Raw genomic sequence first — 7,704 nt, 5'->3', positions numbered from 1 at the left:
ACTGGTTGTGGGCATTCTTACTTTGCCTGTAGTCTAGGGTATGGGGAGAGGAAATTTCATAGCCACACTTTTCTAGGTGGATCGCAAAAAATCTTAAAATATGAGTGAAGTGCATTGTAGGTCCCTAAACTATTTCAGGAGTATCATATAGGTCCTCAAATTAGGTCGTCGAAGTGCAGTAAATGTATCATTCAGGTCCAAAATCTGTCCGACCCCGCCTGACCGGCCAGCTGGCGCCATTAACCCATGACACGTCGGACATGGGTCCCGCAAGGTCAAAGCCGGTAACGGAAATATGCAAACAAATTCAAAGTCATGAACCATTTTAAAGTTCATGAACTTTTTTCAAATACATGAACTCAAGAAAAATCTGTAGCCTTTGATTAATTTTTCGTCAGCCATTTCTTTGCGGAACACACAAAACATTCATGAATTTGAACAAAGTTGGCACAAATTTAATAAATGTTCATGAATTTTTTAAATGTTCGCAATTTTTAAATTTCTTATGTATTTAGAAATGTTCATGAATTGGCAAAAAATGTAATGAGTTTGAAAATATGTTTACGAATTTACAAAATGTTCATCAATTTAAAATGGTCATGGTTTCAAAAAACTTCACTAATATAGAGAAAATGTTCATGATTTAACAAAAATGTTCGCGGATATTGAAAAAATATTCATGACTTTAAAGTCGTGAAAGTATATTGATGAACATTTTTTTTAAAGTCATGGAAGTACATGAATGTTCGCGGACGGAGCGAGTTAACCAACAAGTGAAATGTTTCTTGAGGTGTTTTGTCAGTGCTCACCCCTCTCGCTGGGCTAAATGGATCCCTCTCTGCGAGTACTAGTATAATACGAATTGGCACTCAGCCACAGGCAAGACTCCTTTTGAGATCATTTATGGCCATGAACCACGTCATTTTGGATTGACAGCAGAGAATACAGTACAATCAGCTGATCTTCAACAGTGGCTCGATGATCGTCAAGTGATTCTCGGGTCAGTTCGTCAGCACATGTTGCGTGCACAACAAAACTCAGGCAGATAAGCATCGATCCGAGCGAGTGTTTGCAGTTGGGGATTCTGTCTTTCTGAAACTGCAACCATATCTGCAGTCCTTTGTCGCTCCAAGAGTAAATCACAAGTTGGCGTTCAAGTTCTATAGTCCTTTTGAAGTTGTCGAGCGCGTTGGCGAGGTGGCATATCGGTTAGCTTTTGCCGGCCACCAGTCGTGTGCACCCTGTGTTTCATGTCTCCCTTCTGCGGAAAGTGCTCGGCCCAGCTCACGAGGTACTGCCCCAACTTCCCTCTCCAGATACACAGTTTCAATTCCCAGAGCAAGTGTTGCAACAGCGAGTGGTGCGTCGTGGCTTGAATTCTTTGGTGCAAGTGTTGGTGAAGTGGAGCGACACTCCTGTGGAGATGGCAACATGGGAAGACATGGTGAATCTCAAGCAAAAGTTTCCAAGAGCACCGGCTTGGGGGCAAGCCGTTTCTAACGGGGGAGGGATTGTCAGCAGCAATGACCAAGACGCAGAGACATCAAGTGATCAAGCACAAGAATTGGGCCGGCCCAGAAGACAGCCTTGCCTGCCGGCTCGGCTGGCTGGCCCGGAGTGGGCCCATGTGGGCAATGTACTTAAACCGGTAGCTAGCGTGTGAGTGGCTGGCGAACGGCTGGCTGGTTGCTTACTTTCCCCTTTCGTTTCGTAACAGCCGAACCCTTCTCCTCTCCTCCGATCCCCTTCCATGGATCTGTGAATTGTAGCTCGAATTGATGATAATGGAGGATTGTTGAGTGATTGTCGATTGAGTGCTAACAAGAACATGGTTAGGGAGGTTCATACGTCCGTCCAACTCGTACTACGTTGCAGCTTCTTTTACCTGTCAGAGCAAAAAATCTATTTTCCATGAGATAATTTCTGAAGAGTAGTAAAGCTGAAGTAATGTTTCCTGAAAGAGTGCAGTATACATGTGCTTATTATATACGCAGCTTTACTACTCTTCAGAAAACATTACTTCTCCCGTGGCGTAATCTGGACTGCATTCTAATTAGTACTGAGCTTGTCGGACAAATATTAAGCATGTCTGCGTGCCGCGGCTGTGCTCTGCTGAATCAGATATTCAGATGCCATAGACTTTTGCACAGCTTCCACAAACCGTTGGCCAGAAATAGGCTTGTTGTCCGTTGGCAAAGCCTTGCAAAAGCTCTATCAGGATTTCTTTGTTCGCCCGTATTTTTCTCTCCAAATTAAAGGGAAGACAACAACGTCTGAAGTTTTCCCATTTTCTGACAGGAACTAGCAAGGGCTCTGCTTTTACATTAAAGAAGAGGGAACACAGTACAAGTTACAAGGGGATGGCAACCGCACAAACAAAAACACCAAAAACCTACTCCTGTAGTGTCAAAAAACGTCTTACATTATAAGACAGAGGGAGTAGTATGCAAACAAGAAACAACCACAGACGACAGTTCTCGTCGAAGGCCTCCGTTAACATCTGGATCTCGTATCTGACCAGCCCAGCAAGGGCTTTAGGGTTAATCACCCGCTGCTCATGGGCAAAGTTAAAGTCCGCCTCCTCAAGCAGAGCAGGATCAACCGGGCGACCCGTCGTGGATCTTCAGACATGTACAAGGTCCCGCTGCCGCATTGCTTCATCTTCACAGTCGCCATGTTTGTGGACGCCCAAGTTTTTTTCTGCGCCGCTACTTGGTTATGGTGAGATGAGATGGTGCCCTGATGTTGTTCTCCAGTTCTGCTTGTTGGGAGCGGCTGGGTTGCTCAGTCTGTTGGATCGGTTGCTGAAGATAGTCTGCCTCTGTTTGCGAGTTTGCCTCATGTCTATATTGCTCAGTGTTGCGAGTTGTGCTTGGTCAAGCTTGTCGTTTAGAAGAGATGGCGAGAAAAGTCATTTTATTGCGGCTACTGATGGATTAATGCTGCAATGCACGATGTTTATGCAAAAAGAAAAAAAAAGGCATTACCATTGGTATAGCATATGGCATGAATCATCTCTTATGAGATGGAACCAATGCATCAAGTTTGAGTGGAGCACAAGAGCACGAGTACAATCTTTTGGCCCAAGTTTGAAGCAAATACATGAATGGTAGTACTATTGAATTCATGCTCCAGCCAGTTTGCTTCAAAAGTCTGAACTGATGGAGAGAAGCGGACATTATATTCAACACTCCGCCTCACATCTAGGCTTATTTAGTCCTTAGAAGTGGGCTTTATGTAGGCCACATAATCTATTTTTAATATTGTGTTGATAGGGTCTTGAACTCCATCATCGCTCTGATACCATATTGAATTCATGCTTTAGCTAGCTTCAAAAGTCCGAACAGATAGAGAGAGACGGAAACTATATATTCCAACAAGTACAATATTTCATCATAGTGAGTTAACAAATACAAAACGAGTAGCTGGCCAAGCAATGTTGATTACATAAAAATTGCAAAGTACTGACAGAAATCATAACCATAAGACATATTGACGAGGTCAAACCATGGTAAAAAGATCGGAATTGAAAGTTTTACCCAACTTAAAACTTAGCCTCAAGACAGGCCATTCACCCAGCAGCTTCGTGAGAATGGGCAACAAAGCAACCATAATGCAAATTGCAATGGCCAGCTAGTGGATGCGTGTAGCAAGCACCGTGTATAAACCAGTTGAAAAGGCCGTAGTTGTTGCCACGTATGCAAACCACATGATCTTCTTAGTGACGGATCTGTGATAAATCAAGAATTTGTATTCCCCCCACCTTGCTATAATGCATATGAAGACCGCAGCAAATGAGGAGCACATGGCCAAGACGTCAGAGATTAAGAATGCCTGAAACGCAAACTTCTTAGACATGATGGGAAGTCCCTCGCTTCCAGCATCATTGTTGTATCCTCCATATAGTTACATCGATGTTATTTGCTTGTACTTGTTTCCAGTATCTTCTAGATATTAAAGTGGCTTCATTTTTGTATGCTTCATTAGGCTTGAAATAATCATATAGAAGCAACAACATAAACATGCAACATCCTAAATCTACATACAATAAAATTTAGGATGACTAAGAATTACTGACAAGGCATGACCACCGTCCACATTTTCACCCTTTTTTGCCAGCTCCTGTATTTCACATGTCAGCTACACTACCATAATTCACGCACACACAAAAACAAAAATATTTCACCATCAGTTTTTTTGCAGCTAGCCAGTTACACAACCCTAGAAAAGCGGGAACTCAGTTACACTACCCTACAAAAATTTACTCCCTTAGCCTCGAAGCGAGAAATGGTGTGTGTTACTGCAAGTACACTAATAATCGTGTACCTGCAATGCACAATACATTAGATAAGATGTTAATTGCATTGCATGTTAATATTAGGAAAGATATTGGTTGCATGCTGAAATTAGGTAGGATATATATAAATACCGCTTTATATTAGATAAGATATTAATTGAATTGCCATTATTGATTGGGCATTTATATTAGGTGGATATAACTACAGGATTAGTGCTGAAGTTTATATTAGGTATGATATTAATTGCATATTAAACATTTTTAGCGATATACTTCGAAGCTACATAAACCACTGGATAGACATGTTTTAATTAATGAGATATGTTGGATGTTCGTAACTCGCCCTTTATATATTTGTATAGATATAGATAACGAGCCTCATCCTTCCTCTACATTCATCCATCATAGAATCCATCTTGAAGGTGTTAATCTATCATAGAACAATCTTACTTTTTCACAAGAAATCCAATGGATCGGGTCATGAAGGTCTTTTTTGTCATCGCCCTGCTTCTTGTGGCCACAGGTATATATGCTAATACTTACGATAATTGGCGATATTGGTACATTTATACATGTGAGATGACTGATCTTCTTTACTAATTAACCCATGTAGAGGACCAGGGAGCAGTACAAGTAGCTTTGGCAAGGGAGTGTAAGCCACCGATCCACCAGTTTGGCGGGTTGTGCACGAATGACGACAATTGTTTACGTAATTGCCTGGCCGATGGTTTTACCAAAGGAGTGTGTCAGGGTTTTAACGGAGGCATATGTTTGTGCACCAGGGACTGCTAGATGTCCCTATTTTCTTCTGATATACAGTCCGTGTAATAATAACTGAATAATACTATATCCGCATCAATGTAATTTACGATGCATCCTCCAAAGTACATGAATTGGTACAAGTAAACAACAACATCTGGGTCCCCATTGGAGCTATCCACGAAAGAAAATTGCACAGATGCATAGAGCCATGAAAGAGAGTAGCGTCAAGGGAACGCAGAAAAAAGATAATGCTTAGAAAACAAGCCAGTACACCACATAATCCGAAAAAGCTTCACTGGGGAACTAATTCAAATTGGGTAATCCAACACTTGAGAATGGGGCCTGCTATGATTTTCCATGTTGAAACAAATACTCCTCGGGTTCCGCTTCGGTACAACCCCCCATCACAAAACGTATAAAGAATAGTATGGACATTTCACAATTTGTACCCACTTTTATATGTACGTATACGCGTTCGTACAATTCCTGGCGCACGCCCCTCCTCATGGGCTCAGTCCGTTTAGGGCATCTCCAGCCGTTCGGCCCCCCAGGGCGCCTAAATAGAGCGGCCTGGGGGCGTGCCGACGCTAGTTCGGCCCCTGGGGGCGACCTAGCTCCCAGTCACGCCCCCACGCGCCGGCCCCAGGATGCGGGAAATTCAAACTTGGTCGTTCCCACTTTCAAAAGACGCCGCAAATCCGGCGATCGGACGGACGTAGTCTGACGTTACAAAAAACAGAGCGCCACCGTGCAATGATTCACTCGGCGGGGTCGGCTCCAGGCGTTATCGGAGTCGGCGTGCGCGGGGTCGTCGGTGACGGGGCTGCTTCGGCGCAGGGCTGCGTCGGCGCGGCTTCGGCACTGCTGAGCGGCGATGTAGAGGAAGTGTCGTTCGGGCTTGACGTTCGTGCGGTCGTGGGCGTCGTCGGCGTTGCCGTCGGCGCCCTCGGCTTCCTCTGCTTTGGCTGGGCCACGGCGCCAGTCGCGGGTGCCGCCACGCGCGGCATGGCGTACTTCTTCGGCGGCATGGCGTGCTTCTTCGCGGCGAGCGAGCGGGAGGGGTTTGGCGGGAGAAAGGGAAAGAATGGCGGGAGGAAGGCGAGTGAGCGGGAGAGATGCGAAGGAAAAGCGTCGAGAAACGGCGGGAAAAGGCCCTCGGGTCGCTTCCAGGGCGGGCCCACGCGCCTTTTCGTTTGTGCCGGCTCCCCAAGCGCCCCTGAGGGCGCCGGGTTCGGCCTGGGTCCGCCGGCACCAGTTTTGGCTCGAGCCGGCGAAAAACGGGCTTCTGGTGGCGCGATTGGGGCCTTTTTTTGGCGCCGGCGCGGCAAAATCGTCTGGGGAGGGCCGGGCGCGGCTGGAGATGCCCTTAGTTTCTTGGGCGTCCGTCATGCATGGGCAGCCCGTTTAGTTTCTTCCTCATCCGTCATGGACTTAGCCCGTTTAGTTTCTTTTTTAAGTTTTAAACTTCATAAAAAAGGATGTCTGTACTGGGATTCGAACTTCAAACCTCTTGCACTATGTTCAAGTGAAAAAACATCTGGGATAGCTAATCCGGTGTGCCCACAAGCTTTGTTTTCTTCTTCTTGTTCTAAATAACGGTAAGGAAAAAAAACAGTAACTTCACTCTTGGGTTTTTCTTTCGTTTTTTCTGCACGGTTGTCGCTCTGTTTTTATTTATCCCTTTTTTCATAAATACAAATATTGGTATTTTTCAAAAATGTACAGAATTTTTCAAACAAAATGTACATGTCTTTCAAACTTGCTCAGAATATCAAAATAAGAGCATTTTTTTAAAAAAGCGAACAAAAATTTAGACATGAACATTTTTTGAGAAACAATAAGAAATTTTGAATTCCACAAAAATCCAGAGAAGTATGTAAATTTTGAATTCTGGAAATTTGAATTTATGAGAATAGAAACAATAAACTGAAAAACAAAAAATCAAGAAGACGAAAAAGAAGAAAACAAAAAAAACAGGAGGGAAGATAAAAAGAAAAAGAAAAAGAAAAAAACATGGTTCACGACCTCCGAGAATGTTCCCAAAACCGGAAAAATGACTGGGCCGATGTTCCCAAAACCGGGAACGCTTTTTTGCAACTTTTTATAGTGATTTGTTTTTGAAATTTTGTGGAAAATTTTAAATCCATGAATATTTTAAAAAATTTGATGAACTTTTTCCAAATCCGCGACCTCTTGGGTGCCAAGACCTAAGTGTTTTATTTTGTTTTCTACTTTTTGCCTTTTCTATTTTTATTAATTACTTTTCTCTTTTTGAATACCAAAGTAGAAGTTTTAAGTACCTTTTTTAAATAATGATTTTAAATACTTTTCTGTTTCAAATACTTATTAAATGCTTTAAAAAAAGCACTTACGGTTTTCAATTTTACCTCTTTGTATTTATTACTTATGTTCAAAACTCAAAATAGTAATTTGAAGTACATGTTCAAACTATGATTTTAAAAAAAATTGCTTCAAACCTGGAATGGATGCCTACCATGGGCATGCCCACCGACTTGCAAAAGTTGGGACAATTTCAAGAATGTAAAAAAGACACCATGTTCAAGTTGGCTAGGTCAGAAGTCTCCATTTAAGAGCACGTTGTTTCTCGACGTCTGTTAGATGACCCCAAATTCCTTCGATTTACT

General features: G+C 43.1%; 1 long non-coding RNA gene across 1 annotated transcript; it reads left to right on the top strand.

The window, feature by feature from the left end:
• The first annotated feature begins 4,695 nt into the window (after positions 1–4,695).
• LOC119282712 lies at positions 4,696–5,184 on the top strand. The gene is made up of 2 exons (XR_005138841.1): positions 4,696–4,820; positions 4,911–5,184. It is a non-coding gene; the product is annotated as an uncharacterized LOC119282712 (long non-coding RNA).
• The last annotated feature ends 2,520 nt before the right edge of the window (positions 5,185–7,704 follow it).

The sequence above is a fragment of the Triticum dicoccoides genome, chromosome 3B, assembly GCF_002162155.2.
Source record: "Triticum dicoccoides isolate Atlit2015 ecotype Zavitan chromosome 3B, WEW_v2.0, whole genome shotgun sequence".
Lineage (NCBI taxonomy): Eukaryota > Viridiplantae > Streptophyta > Magnoliopsida > Poales > Poaceae > Triticum > Triticum dicoccoides.
The sequence above is the reverse complement of the archived record's forward strand: the minus strand, read 5'-3'. Positions and strand labels throughout refer to the sequence as shown.